At 50.7% G+C, this 15,168-nt stretch overlaps 1 protein-coding gene across 11 annotated transcripts in view; it reads left to right on the top strand.

The window, feature by feature from the left end:
* ADAMTSL3 (ADAMTS like 3) overlaps positions 1–15,168 on the top strand; it is a 372,565-nt gene that overhangs the window by 150,103 nt on the left and 207,294 nt on the right. The gene's annotated exons all lie outside the window — the stretch shown is intronic.

Raw genomic sequence — 15,168 nt, 5'->3', positions numbered from 1 at the left:
AGGTCTATAAAATCATGACTAGTGTGGGAAAAGTGAATAAGGAAAAGTTATTTACTTATTCCCACAATATAAGAACTAGGGGTCACCAAATGAAATTAATAGGCAGTAGGTTTAAAATAAACAGGGCACTAATGTGGTAGGCATGGTTTTGTTCAGGGAAGAGAATGCAGACTTCACAAGGCAATATTCTTTAGTTTATAGTTCTTTAAAGATCAGGTCTTAAAAAATGGGACAGTACAGCAACATTTTTACAGAGAAATGATCGCCTAACTGTAGCAGCAATGGTGGATTACCATGAATATCAGCTTAGGAGGGGCTTTGCCCAGCATTGTCTCCTGCTTTCCCCTGCCTTGCTGCCTCTGATACAGAGGTAGGGGGAGTGACTAGTTGACTACTCAACTAGTCGTTTACATCCCTTCTGTGAAGCCACTTATAAAAAGGGGCAGCTGTGCCTGATGAAAGCCAAATTCTTGAGTATGTTACAGGTGGTCATATTGGCTAGCATAGTAGTCTCTTCTGGCCTTAAAATCTGTGCATCCTGGAAATTAATCCCATTTAATTTATTAACAATTTAACACAGTAGTTCCCAACCTGTGGTCCGTGGACCCCTAGTGGTCCACGACAGTAATGCAGGGGGTCTGTGGAAAGTTTAAAAATAAGATTTGGGGCCATTGTGGTAGGCCAGTCCTTTTTTCTTTTCTTTTCTTTTCTTTTCTTTTCTTTTCTTTTCTTTTCTTTTCTTTTCTTTTCTTTTCTTTTCCACCCTCAGGGTGGGGAGTCTGTGAAATTTTAATACATTGAAAAGAGGTGCGTATGCTCAAAGAGGTTGGGAACCACTGATTTAGCACATTAGTAGCGTTACCTAATGAAGGTGGTATATAAATGCAAAAGATGTATTATTTTATTATTAGACTCTGCTGCTTTTGTACCACAATCAAGGTTAATTTGACTGGATTTTGCCATGCACTTTGTTTGTCATTCTGCTTAGGAAAAGCTTTTTGTTAGCTGTAAATTTAAGGAAGCTTTTTAAAGACCATAAGGAGCTTTATTGTTAACTTAGGAAATGTATTTTATTTGGTGAAGCTATTCATTGCATGTCTTATGCCAGCAGAACCTTACTTCCCCTTGGAGCATCTTTGACTTGGCGATATTTATGTATTTTTTCCCCTGTTTGAACAGACACACTTGAAATCTGTCTTTAATTACAGGATAGGACTTACATATAAATGTGGCACAAGCACACAGTACTGTTTATCGTACTGCAGGTCACATTTAGAAAACTGTCCAGGAAAGTATTTTTAGATGTCTTACTTGTATAGACAAGTAATGCAATAATTGTGTCAGTTTTTATGAGATTATAGACACTCTTAAACTGAAAAAAAAATCTTGGATTTAGCCAAAACTATAAAAAGGCATTGTTTCCTTATTATATAATACTTTTCCTTATTCTCTTATGAGAATGAGACTTAAAAAATCCATGTGATTGCCTGTGACTAGATCTTGCAACTTGATAACTTTAGCCAAATTACACAAAATAGGTTTACTTTCCTGTCATGTTTTCATGGTTTTATTTTGAAAACCCTTTATTGACATCTTATGAATTTTGTTCCTGTACAAGTAGAACCTTGCTGGTCCGGCACCCTTGGGACCTAACTGATCTGAAACGAGGGGATTTGCCAGACCAGGGAAAGTCCCTCCCCTTATAGCTGTGCTGCTGCTGGACTAGGGCTCCAGCCTACCCCTGCTGCTGTCTCAGCCCTCCTGGGCTCTCCCTGGCCTTGCTACTGCCGGAACACTGTGGCCAGAGCTGCACAGCTGGGGCAGAGGTCTGCAGCCACCTGCCTCTGCAGCCAGGACAGAGCTCTGCAGCTTCCTGGATCCATGGCTGGGGCTGGAGCTCTGTGGATGGGGCTGGAGCTCTGTGGTCTGGGACAGAGCTCCTTGTCTGCCACTGAGGTTGGGACTGGAGTTCCGGCCTCTGGAGCCAGAATGCGGCTGGCACTCTGTGGCTGGGGATGGGGCCAGAGCTCCCTGGCTGCTGCTGGGTCAAGTTCCCTCGCCAGGGCCAGAGATCTATGGCTGTGCTAGGCTAGAGCTCCCCAGCTGCTAGGGCCACGGAGCTCCACTGGGGCCAGAATTCCCTGCCATGCCATCCAGCTCCCCTTCCCCCCCCCCCCGGGCTTCCGGCTGAGTTGCCGGTGCCCTTTACGGTGCTCCTGACCCACTGCCAGACCTCCCTCTTCCTGGGCTCTGTGGTACAGGAATATCCGTGGTCCATGCCAGACCATGGATGCTGCCAGACCAGGGAGTCCCAGTTAAGGAAGATACAACCTGTATTTGTATAGTCCTGGATAGGATATAGATGGGCAAAATTGTAGTTGCCACCCAGTTAGCTGCATATGTAATAATTAGGTGTGTAAAAAGTTGTTAAAAAAGGAACTGTGTAACCACTAAAAATCTTAGCAGTTACACAGTTACATGCGCTGCGGGCCCAGCAGTATAAAGTTTTTAAATAAGCTTTATACTACAGAGCCCTCAGTGAAGCCTCCCTGAGAGCCAGGACAGCAGAGGCTGCTGCCTCCCCAGAAGTGGGATGGCAGCCCCTGCTGGCACCGCTCCCATGAAGCTGACTGTTTTGACTTGGTGCATGGCAGGATGGAGCCTTCCGGCTCCTAGTTAAACTGCAGAACCCACAGTAGGAAGGTGGGCAGCTGACTCCAGGCAGTCAGAGCTTAATAACATTAACTGATAAGCATCAGCTTATCAGTTAAGTGGTTAATCAGTTAAATTTTATATCCTTAGTAATAACTGATAGACAGTAATTAGCAGTAGAGAGATCAATAATCTTGATTGAATGAGATGACTAAAATACACAAGAAATATGGAAGATCCTGAAGGTCAGTTACAGACTGGCTGGTTACACAGATGGGATAGTCACATCCTTCTACTTAACAATTTGCTAAAGGGGATTTTTTTCCACAAAAATTACTGCTCCTGGAACAGGCTCATCATAACTTATAGCAGTATCCACCCCTGAGATATAGAACTTGTGCAGATGTAATTAAAATGGTAAAATATAAGGATAAGGGAAACATTCCTATGGCTAACGTGACATGGATTCTGTACAAAATAATGGAAATAATTAAGTGTTTTTTCCTGAGTTCAGTGCAGGAACCCAGAGGAAGAGTTTATGCCCATGCTTCGACAGAAAAAAGAAGGGAAAAAAGCTTAACGACTTGGACACACAATTTGTACTCTAGTATCTGGTATCTAGTACTACAACTGAAGTATTATAGTTACAATAGAATGTCCAAATTCTTGACAGTGTCAGAGGAAGCCAAAACATTTCTTGACATCCTACAACAGTGATTTTCAAACTAAGGATTACGACCTATTACAGGATCACAGAATGTCAGGCATGGGGTCGCCTTGCTGTAGCGTGACCAGCAGCGTTACCTCCAAGATTTTCCATTCATGAATGGAATGCGTTTTATCTTGTGCTCCATGTCCGCTTGTTCAGATGTGTGCCACTGTGGCACCCACCGTTATTAACAAATATCTTTGATATATGTTCTGAAAGAAAGAATACCCTCAACAAGGGATAATTAACACTGTGCTACAGTTATTCTCTGACCCCTCCCCACCACCACCAGTGCCCATAGGGAGCAGATGGGGGACAAGGTATGAGATAGACCCAAGGGGCTGGCTGGGTCCAAAGTGAAGAGCACTTGGAAAGAGAACCACAGCCAGGTGAGGGAGAAGTTGCACCAACCAAGGGAAGCATGACTCTTTCCTGAAGGTATCAGAGCTCGGGTTTACAAGACCTGTATTAATGGTGCTCCCCCAGCCTCACTGGGACACATGCAGTCTGCCTATCGAGGAACTCACACTGCCTTCCTTCACTCCACTATCTGACCACCTCACAATTGCTAATGCATGTGGTTTCACACCAATACAGAGGGGAAACGGAGGCAGCACAGAGAAGCTAAATGTCTCACCTCCATATTATTGTTTGCAAAGTCCAATGGTAACACCCTCACCACTGGCCCATCCTTTCTACCAACACCTGTCCCACTGTGGAAGGACTGGGGACATGGGAATATTTTGGTAGGCAACTCTTTGTGGCAAGGCTGGCTTTTTGTTTTGGGTCTGTAGTATCTGGCACCATGTGGCCCTGGTCCTTTGGAGTGGAGCTCCATTGTGTGACTAGCATGCCACCAGTTACCACATCTACTTGTTCTCCAGCATGGATCCAACAGTACCAGGTCCTATGCTCATCCTCACATTATCCCAGTCCCTTCCAGCAGGGGCCAGAACTGCATACAGGTAAAGTCACCCTATAACTAGCTTTATTCCATTTCTGCCTTGGAAACATTCATAACGGAAAAGCATCTGAATTCTCAGCCCACAGCAAAGCAGGCATGTGTTACTGCTGCACACATGGTGGTGGTCTGATGAACAACAGTCTTGTGTCTTCAGTCTCACTCTGTGTTCATTGGCTGTATATTAGATGTGTATTAGAATACAGTAGTGCCATGTGTTAGCATGAAATCATTATATGAATAATTAAACAATATTTATAAAAAAGCAACAAAAGAAAATGAAAAGAATTGTCTTTTTCCCCTGCTTGAGTGGGGACAGCCACCCCGCAGCCCCAGGAGAAGCTGCAGCCTGGGCCCAACAAGCTGCCCTGTGGCCCATTCTAGGAGCAGCCACCACTAGGCCTTAGTGTGGTGAGTTCCTGGCTGTGCCTGCCACATAGCCCTGGCCCCGGCCACTGTAGCAGCCACCTGATACATGGCCTCTGGCCCAGCCACTGGAGGAGTCGCCTGCCCCGTGGCCCTGCCGTGGCTGCTCGTGCAGTGGTCGTCCATGTGGATCTGGCCTCGGCCACTGGAGCAGTTGCCTGAGCAGCCACCCACCATGTGGCTCCAACACCAGCCACCAGAGCAGCCATCTGCCATAGAGCTTCGGCCCTATGCCCGGCCGCTGGAGCAGCCACCAGGTACATGGCCCTGGCTACTGGAGTTGGAACCCACCTCGCCGCTCACCTTCCAGGTCCCACAGAAAAGTGAGTGGTGCTGCGCAACTCTGCAAAGGAGGTGGGCAGGCTTAGAATTTTTTGTGCACAGCTGCACACCCTAGAGGGAACTTAGATGACTAGCAGGGAAGCTATGGGAGGCTTCCTCCCTGTCCTAGCACTGCAGATCCCGCTGTGCCCCAGAAGTGGCCAGCAGCTCCTAGGCAGGGCTGAATGGAACTCCCTGCACTGTTTCTACCCTGGGCATCAGCTCTGTGGATCAGTGCTTGTGGGTGAAAGCAGCACACAGAGCCAGTTGTGCACCTCTGCCTATGAACCAGACCTGTCGCTGGCCACTTCTAGGGCACAATGCTGTCCATAGTGCCAGGACAGGGAGAAAGCCTGCCTTAGCACCCCTGCTGTAGTGCTAGCTGGGAGTGTAGGGTATGTCTACACTACCACCCTAGTTCGAACTAGGGTGGTTAATTTAGTCAATCGAAGTTGCAAATGAAGCCCGGGATTTGCATCTTGCCGGGCGCCGCCATTTTTAAATCCCCGGTAGTTCGGACTCCGTGCCCACGGCTACACAGAGTAGGTAGAACGAGGTGTAACGGTAGTTCGAATTAGCCTAATTCAAACTACCTACTCCTTGCCGCATGTAGCCGCGGGGCACGGAGTCCGAACTACCGGGGATTTAAAAATGGCGGCGCCCGGCAAGATGCAAATGAAGCCCGGGATATTTAAATCCCGGGCTTCATTTGCAACTTCGATTGACTACATTAACCACCCTAGTTCGAACTAGGGTGGTAGTGTAGACATACCCTTGCAGAGGAAAGCCCATGCCTAAACTCTAAACACCCCAACCCTGGCTTTAGAACTGAGCCTCTTAAAACCCAGAGCCCCCTATACTCCAAACACCTCATCCCTGCCCCACCCCAGAGCCTGCACCCCAGATAGGGCCTGCACCCAACTTGAAACCTACCCCTTCCCCAGCCCAGAGCTTCCTCTCACACCCTGAATCCTTCTGTCCTGTCCCTGAGCCTGGAACCCCCTATTACACTCCAAAACCCTTATCCTACCCTCCCAAAGCCTGCACACCCAGATGGAGCCCTCTCCTCTTCCCACACACCATCCCCATCCTGGCCACACCCCATAGCCCTCACCCTAATCAAAAAATATGATTATATTGGGAAACGGGCATCAACAATTTTCTTCAACTGAATCGTGAGGAAACCACTGTCCTAGAGTATGTTCATAGGCAGGGTAGCCTCACATCGAAACTAAACAACCCTGCAGGCTATGCAACAAATTTTCAATATGGCTGGCTGATAAAGTCTGAATTTACTACTGAAAGTTTCCCCTGGAGGGGAAAGAAAAAAAAGTGTTCTATTTGCTAAAAACGTTAGATTAGAAGAATGGAAAAGTCTTTAGTTATCAGTATGAGCACATGGGAAACAAAATGCGGAAAAAGGGAAAAGTTTTATTTATTTATTCTTTATTTTTATATGGATTCTGCTCATGGTGCTAGATACACAAAGAAAAAGGAGATCAGGAACACAGAGGATTCTTTTTTTTCTCTTTCACAATTCTCTCTCTCTTAAACGATAAGAGATAAGTCTCTTCTTTATGCGTAACTGAAGGAGATGTGGTGTTTCTGTTGTGTTGTGTTCTGTTGTTACTATTGCAGGCTACCAGGTTATTTCAAAATAAATTATTTGGAAATAACTCCTGAAATAACTATTTCAAAATAGCACGCCCACACTACCAATCCTCATCAAAATAGTGCAGATTTATATCCACATAGCACATCCACAGTGATTGGAAGCTGAATCGCATTTAAAGCACCCTGAAAACACTCTGGACAGGGCATCAGGAAAGCTGTCACTTCCTGTAGCTGCTTCCTGAGGCTAGCGGAAACTCATGCTTAAAGGGGCTCCTCTCTACAGCTGCATCTCACTCTCCTCATCTTCATTGCTTATCTTCTCGAGGGGCAGCAAACTTTCACCGAGTGCTCTGGTCGCCCTTGCAGATGCTACAGCACTTCCACATGGAGCTGGAGCTGCTGCAAAGCAGTGCCAGGCTTAGACCTCCTGCTGTGCCCCTTGATGCAGTTCATGAAGACTGCCCACATGGTGCTGCAGGAGCACAACGACCAACCTCAAATGGGGGACTCCTCACCCAGGTCTGGGCACTTCTCATGCGCCACATTCACTGCCATCCTCCCCTGCACATAGTGCACCACCACTTTTGGTGCAGGGAGACCAGTTCCGACTGGTCGGACCACATCATTAAAGAGTGGTGGGATGACCAGCAGTGGCTTCAGAAGTTCTGCCCTTGGAAGGCCACTTTCCTGGAGCTCTGCAAGTGGCTCGCCCCTGCTCTCCAGTGATGGGACACCTGGATGAGACCCGCCATCCCCCTCCAGGAGCATGTCACCATCACACTATGGAAGCTCGCCACTCTGGACAGCTGCCGCTCTGTCGGGAACCAATTTGGCATTGGGAGATTAACTGTCAGGGCTGTGCGCATGCAGGTTTGACTCTTTGACTGTGTTTCTAGGAGGGTGATGAAGCACTGCATTAGGTACCATAAGGAGGGGTGTGTGACGCCGCGTTGGGGGTCCCCCGTCTCCTGCACCCCGAAATGGCACAAACAGACTGCCCCAGCCGGTGGAATAGAGGAAGTTTATTGCCTCTCCAGGTTACAGCACAGCACAGATGTAGTCTGGTCACAGAGCTGGGCTAGGCTGCCTCAGGCCCCCTTGAGATGGGGGAGACTGGGCCCCTAAACTCCAGCCCCTTTCCCTAGGCTGTCTCCTCCATGCTTCCAGCCAGCAACTAACTAATTCTCTTCCAGCCCTGCCCCCCAGCCAGGGCAGCATTCCCCCTTCCTTTGTTCCTCTCCAAGGGGTTTATCTGGTTCAACAGGTTTGGCATCACCTTTGCATAGTGAGGTTTTCCCTGCTGGGTCTTGCTCCAGACAGCAGAGGTCACCACAGCCCAGCAAGTACCCCCACTACCTCACAGGGTGGAAGTGGAATCTCTGTATCTCTGTCCCAAGAGGATTTTCAGTCCCAGCTTCACAAAGCCCTGCTGGGGATGGTTTAGTTGGGTTTGGTCCTTCCCAAAGGGGCTTGGACTTGGAGACCTCCCAAGGTCTCTTGCAACCCTGCAATTCTATGTTTCTATGATTCCATAGGTGGCCAAGGCCATCAATGCCATCCTGCTGCACAGGGTCATCACCCTGGGTGATGTGGACCCCATCATTGCTGGCTTTGCCGTCATAAGCTTCCCCAACCACGGGGGAGCATTGAGGGCACTCACATCCCCAACCTGGCCCTTGAACACCAGGATTCGGACTATATAAATAGGAAGGGGTACTTTTCAGTAATGCTGCAGGCCCCCATGAGCAACTAGGGTTGGTTCACAAACATTTACAATGGGTGGTCGGGGAAGGTACACAATGCCCACATCTTCAGAAACTCCAGCCTCTTTCAGAGGATGCATGCTGGCACTTTTCCCCCCGACTGCACCATCAGGGTTTGGGCAGTGGACATGCCAATGTGCATCATGAGTGACTCAGACTTCCTCTTGTTCCCCTGACTAATAAAGCCTTACATGGAACCAGTGGATTCCACAAATGACCTTCAACAACAGGCTCAGCAGTTGCCGCATTGTTGTGGAGGGTGCCTTCAGCCACCTCAGATGGAGGTTTTGGAGCTTTCTCACCACCTGGACCTTGACAACTGGAATATCCCTCAGGTGGTACTGGCCTATTGTGTGCTTCACAACCTTTGTTAAAATAAGGGGGAGACTTTCCTACCTGGGCAGAGGTTGAGGGGCTGGCCAGGGGTTTTGAGCAGCCAGGTACCACTGCCATTTGGTGAGCCCGTCAAGGGCTGTGCTCATCAGGGAGACCCTGACGGAGAGTTTCAGCCAAGGTCAGCTATGAGATTTTTCCCTGGACTTCCCCAGAAAGAGCCTCTGCCTTACTCCTGTGTGCCTTTCCTCCCCTATGCCTTCCTTCCCCTGTCCATCCTTCCCCCATTCTCCTCCCTCTGCAGACCAAATAAAACAGACCTTTTGTTTTGAAAAACAACTGTCTTATTTTTATTTGGGGAATATATGACTAGGGAGAGACCAGAGAAATAACCTGGAAATGGGGAAAAGAAGGGAAAAGGGGCTCTTGGAAGTGGGTTAGAGCTGGTGCCTGTCTCCGGCATCCTGGGATGTTTCGGCTGCCCAACAGGTCCCACTGCTACATGTTCATAGGCCCTGGTGGCCCCTCAGAGGGGGTTAGGAGGAAAAGCCAGGGGCAGGTGCTGGGAGTTGAGGGAGCAGGTGCCGGGAGTTTGGGGGAGCAGGTGCCGGGGGACCGCTGAATAGCTACAACCAGGCGCTCCACAGTGGTGGTAATGGAGGAGCACATGGTCTCATCCTGGCAGGACCACTGCTCCCATATCGTACTACTCGGCTCCCAGTCAGCCCGACCTGCTCCTGGTGCTCCTCCTCAAAGTTTCTGTTCAAGGAACGGAGGCACTCAAGATTGGGAGGATGACACGAGAGGTGTTGGACGTGCCATGCTCGCAGTTGACCCAGCTATGAAGAAAAGTGACAAGAGCAGTCATCCCAGGAGACACTGTGTATGAAGCCTAGCCCTAGTCTCGGAGCGAACAATGAAGGTCTCAGTTCAGACAATGGCGATGTGCTTTGAGCAAGGCCATCTGCTGTCTCGACAGCAAGCACTATCCACCGGGGCCACAGATGTCCCAGTGGAGCCTCACTGCCCCTGACAGCCCGGGGATAACCAGGTATGGGAAGGTGCTGGTCAGGCCAGAAGCTTGTGGGAAGGAGGGGGCAATGGGGTGTCTTGGCTTTCCACTGTGTGTTGCACAGTCTGGGTCTGACACTGGTGGAGAGCGGGGCAGGTGTTTGGGGAGGTGTATGTGAGTGGCAGATGTTGCTTTCTAGAGAGAGTGGTAATGGGGTCCCTTCCTCTTCCTTCCCCCAGGCTGGTTCCAATGCAGGGGATCCACTGCATCGCTGTGCTTCACCGGAAGCGGATGTTGCCTGATAGTGTGGGCATGAGCCTGTGCCATTTGTGGCACTGCTGTGTGTTTCCAAGACCCCAGCCTCCTTAGTGGTGGCTTGTCGTGAGAAGGTATCCGACCATGGTGTCCGGACTAAGGCACGCCTGTGCAAGAACCTTGTGAAAAGGAGTGAGGGTATGTCTACACTACAAAGTTAGTTCGAACTAATGGACGTTAGTTCGAACTAACTTTCATAGGCGCTACACTAGCGCTCCGTTAGTTCGAATTTAATTCGAACTAACGGAGCGCTTAGTTCGAACTAGGTAATCCTCATTCCACGAGGATTAAGCCTAGTTCGAATTTACTAGTTCAAATTAAGGGCTGTGTAGACCCTTAATTTGAACTAGTGGGAGGCTAGCCCTCCCCAGGTTTCCCTGGTGGCCTCTCTGGGCACAACCAGGAAAACTCTTCTCCTCTCCCCCAGCCCCGGGCCCTTAAAGGGGTAGACTCTGGCCAGACGGCACTGGAGACAGCCAGCCCTGCCAGCAGTGTCTACCCCTGAGCCAGTGGCCCCACCATGAGCTAGGCAGCCAGTGGCAGCGAGCCGTCCCCTGCCCAGTCCCTGAGCACCCAGGGGCCAGCCAGGGGCCGTAGACGGCGCGCGGCCCCCTGGACTAGTGCGGAGGTCATGGACCTCATTGAGATTTGGGGGCAGGCCCCCAATCTCCAAGATCTCCGCAGTAGGAGGAGGAACGCAGCCGTCTACGGCCGCATAGCAGCAGCCATGGCCCGCAAGGGACACAGGCGCACCCAAGAGCAGGTGCGAATTAAACTGAAGCAGCTGCGGCAGGGGTACGCCAGGGCCACCAGGGGCGGCGCCGCTGCAGGGGATGACACCTGCCCCTACTTCCCCGCCCTCCACCAACTCTTGGGGGGAGGGGCGGTCTGTGCCAGCCCGGGGGACAGCGAGCCGGGACTGGAGGGCCCTGACCTGGGCGCACCGGAGGGGCCACCGCCAGCTGTTCCAGCAGGGTCATCCAGGGAGACCGTACCGGGTAAGTAGTTTGAATTAAGTAGTTCGGGGGGGAGGTGGGAGGGAGACCAGAGACTGCGCGCGTGGGCCATGCCTTCCACGGATCACGCAGACACCTGTGCATGTGCGAGCAGGTGGCTCCAGCTGCGTGACACCCAGGGGCCATTGCCCAATAGGCACATGCTTGTGCAAAGAGACGTGACATGCTCCCGACCCCGGGGCAGGACCCAGCAGGATGCTTTCCCTTCACATGTCCCCTCTACATGGAGGCAGGGGACATCTCCCCCTCCCCCCCACCGCCCCGGCCACACTATACATGGCACAGGGACATGGGTGCAGACTTGGGGCAGCTCCCAGTCCTGGGGAGAGCCAGACATCCTGACCATGGCCTCTGTACAAGCACAGCGGCTCTGACGGTGCAGGACATGGTCACCCTCACGTTGCGGGGTGGGGGAGGGGGCTGGGCATCATCCTCTGCGTCCCCAGGGAGAACTGACCACTTCTCTTCTTTCTCTACAGCTGCATCAGCTGCTCGTGCAGGGCACATCACCCCGCCCGGGACATACTCCCGCACCTGTGGCCTGCTCCGGACCGCCAGCACGGAGCAGGAGTACCGGGACCAGCACCTGGGGGCCCTGCGAGCCGTGCACCGCACACTGCAGGCCTGGATGCGGGAAGACCTGCAGTTCCGCCACGAGCTGCTGGCTGAGGTCCGAGGGCTGAGCACCAACCTGCAGCTCCTGCTGCAGAGCATGGTGCCCCGTGCTGGTCCTGCGCCTGCTGCCCCCCCAACTGCTGTCCCTCCTCCCACTCCTGCCCCCCCTCCCACCTCTTCCTCCTCAACCCCCACAACCTCTTCCTCAATGTCCGCACCCTCCACCCCATACCCCCGGGGACGCCGAGGCCCCCTCACTCGCCGTGCTGGGAGGCGGTTGGCCCGGCGAGACCCCCACCCCTGATCCTTGAGTTTCCCCACCCCCTCCTTTCCCTTGCTTCCCCCTTTCAGCTCCCTCCTCCCAGTTTTCCCCCTCCCCTCTCCCAGCCTCTCTCTTCCCCTCTCCCACCTCCTTTTCCCAGTTTCCCCCAGTTTTGTTAAATAAAGAGAGTTTCTAGTTTTGACCACACGGTATCTTTATTTTGTACATCAAGAAGAGGGGCTAGGGAAGGGTAAGTGGAAGGAGGTGAGGGAGGAATGGGGTACGAGCCCCCGATGGGGAGGACTGGGCTGGCTCTGCGGGCTTCTGGGGGTGGAAGCTCTCCTGCAGCCCCCCCAATTGCCTCCTCTCCCCAAATGGCAGCCTGCGGCAAGTGCAGCCGGGCTAATGGCCGAGTGCTGTGATGTGCCCAGTGTGGGTAGTCCGGGCACTCCAAGCCAGGACTGCTTTGCAAGCGGGGCACCCCTGAGAACTGTCTGTCCGGGGTGTGGGTTGGGTCCCTTTAAGCCCAGCCCTCGGCTAGCCTGAGACAGCATCTCCACGCTCTAAGTTCTCCTCTGATGCCCTGCCGGCACTGCTTCCGGCCATCCTTAAGCCCGGTTCAGGGTCCACTTAATGTGGACATGCTAGTTCGAATTAGCAAAACGCTAATTCGAACTAGTTTTTTTGTGTGGATCCGTTAGTTCGAATTAGCTTAGTTCGAATTAACTAATTCGAACTAAGTTAGTTCGAATTAACGTTGTAGTGTAGACGTACCCTGAGTGGTTTCTTTGTGAGAGTATCATGGAGCTGAGTGCTCTGGACTGGTGCTCCATGTGCACGCACATGCACAGGCTGCTGTGTGATCCCCTGGCTGAGAAGGCTGAGCAAGGAATGCACAGCCCCTTGCAACCCACCGCCTGCTCCCACGTGTGTGTTGGGAAAGTGATAGAACTCACCTGAACTGCCTTCCTCAGCTTCACCTGAATGCTGGGAAACATCCTGGGGGGAGGAGTACCTGCTCCACGCAGATGATGACCTCCAGGCTTGTGGGCATAGTGTCCAGACTGGCCTGCTCCCCCTCCTCTTTATTGTTGTCGTTCTCCTCTTCCACAGCCCCACCCTCATGGAGGCTGATGATAGGTGTGTGTTGGCCAGACTCGATGACAAGGAGGGGGAGTTGACCGTCTTTCCCTCCCACCCCTGGTTGGCATCCAGCTGCCTGTAAAAGCAGCAGGTCTGGGGTGCTACCTTGGAGTGGGAACTTTGTTCTCTGGCCATTATGTAGGCCTGCTGGAGTTCCTTAATTTTCATCTGCACCTGATCCTGGGTGCTGCTGTGCCTCTTTTGGGCCAGGCTAGCGGCTATCCGGCTGTAGACGTTGGCATTGCAGTGTCTAGTGCAGAGATTCTGGAAGTTTGAGTTCTCACCCCAAACCTCTGGGTACGTCTAGACTACATGCCTCTGGCGACAGAGGCATATAGATTAGGCTACCGGACATAGTACAATGAAGCAGCAATTTAAATAATTGCCGCTTCATTTAAATGTACATGGCTGCTGCGCTGAGCCGACAAACGGCTGATCAGCTGTTTGTCGGCTCAGCGCGATAGTCTGGACGCGCGGGTGGCGACATCAAAGGTATTTGTCGACCACCCAGGTATGCCTCCTGGGATGAGGTTTACCTGGGTGGTCGACAAATACCTTTTATGTCGGCAGGGGAGTGTCCAGACTATCACGCTGAGCCGACAAACAGCTGATCAGCTGTTTGTCGGCTCAGTGCGGCAGCCATGTAAATTTAAATGAAACGGCGATTATTTAAATCGCCGCTTCATTTTACTATGTCCGGTAGCCTAATCTACATGCCTCTGTCGCCAGAGGCATGTAGTCTAGACGTACCCCCAGTGAGATCCAGGATCTCTGTACCAGTCCAGGATGGTGCCCTCTTTCCCTCTGGCCAGGGGCTTCTGCGGTGGCTATAGGCAGGGCTCGACAAACCACTGAATCTACTCGCCCATGGTGAGTAGATTTCAGCCGGTCGCTCCGTGCATGCGCAGTGCCGGTCTGGCGCATGCGCGTTGCGGGGCTGGCGAGTAGCTCTCACCGGGGTTTGTCAAGCCCTGGCTATAGGCATACTTGCAGCAATGTGGGGGAGGAGGCCTCAAAGGGAGCACTGGGGTCTGTCATGGCTCCAACAAAAGTTGCTCTGTAGCATGGGGCTCATAGGGATGGTGTGGTGCCACCAGCCCTCTTCCTTCTGCCTGCAGCTTTAAAGACTGCAGGAAAAGGGAAGCTTTAGAGTTTTCAGGGCTGTGGCCACCAGGGTAGCTGTAAGAAACCTCTAGAGGACAATTATTTGGAAATAATAGCAGCTGAGCATCAACACTAACCCTGTTTCAAAATAACAATTTTGAAATAGGCCTTATTCCTCATCAGAAACGGGTTATTCTTTCAAAATAATAAGCCCCTAATTTCAAAATAATTTTGAAATAACAAGCTTGCTGTGTGGATGCTCACCATGTTATTTCAAGTGTAGTTATTCTCCAGTGTAGACATACCCACACAGATATTTTCTTGTAGCTATGTACGGTATGTGGCTTTGTATATAAGAGAAAAATTTGTTTGTATGAAGCACCATAACACTGTAAAGAGAAAAATTGTGGGTGTTGTTCTCTGTGCTATACTGGAGTGTGAATGTAATTTAAGTGATTTCTGTATTGATAGGGAATGAAATGCAGAGCTTTATTTGTGAGGAAAAGAGATGCATCTGAAAGCTTAGGAGGAGGAGAGTCATTTTAGGAAAGATTACATGGTACTATGATGATGATGGGTGAACTTTGGTAAATCCCTGACCTGTTGTGTTTAATAGAATGGATAGTCTAATTAAAACCTATTACCTTTGTGGAAAATCTTGATGAAGAAAAGGATTATAGGGAAGAATTTATAAAATTGAAATGATTATAGTGATCCAAAGGCCATTGGGCAAGTTTTCAAGATTTGAAAACAAAATTGTACATATTCCATTATAATGATGAAATACAAACAGGTCCAGCTGATTTTTGATCATTTAGAAAAAGAAGCACTACACGAATTTTTCTGTTAAAAGAGTGGAGAAGTCTTTTGTTAGCTTAAAATTTTAGTGTAGTGGGGTAGCTGCCCCACTCTGGCAACAGAA

This window comes from Pelodiscus sinensis, chromosome 14 (assembly GCF_049634645.1).
Source record: "Pelodiscus sinensis isolate JC-2024 chromosome 14, ASM4963464v1, whole genome shotgun sequence".
Classification (NCBI taxonomy): domain Eukaryota; kingdom Metazoa; phylum Chordata; order Testudines; family Trionychidae; genus Pelodiscus; species Pelodiscus sinensis.
The sequence above is the reverse complement of the archived record's forward strand: the minus strand, read 5'-3'. Positions and strand labels throughout refer to the sequence as shown.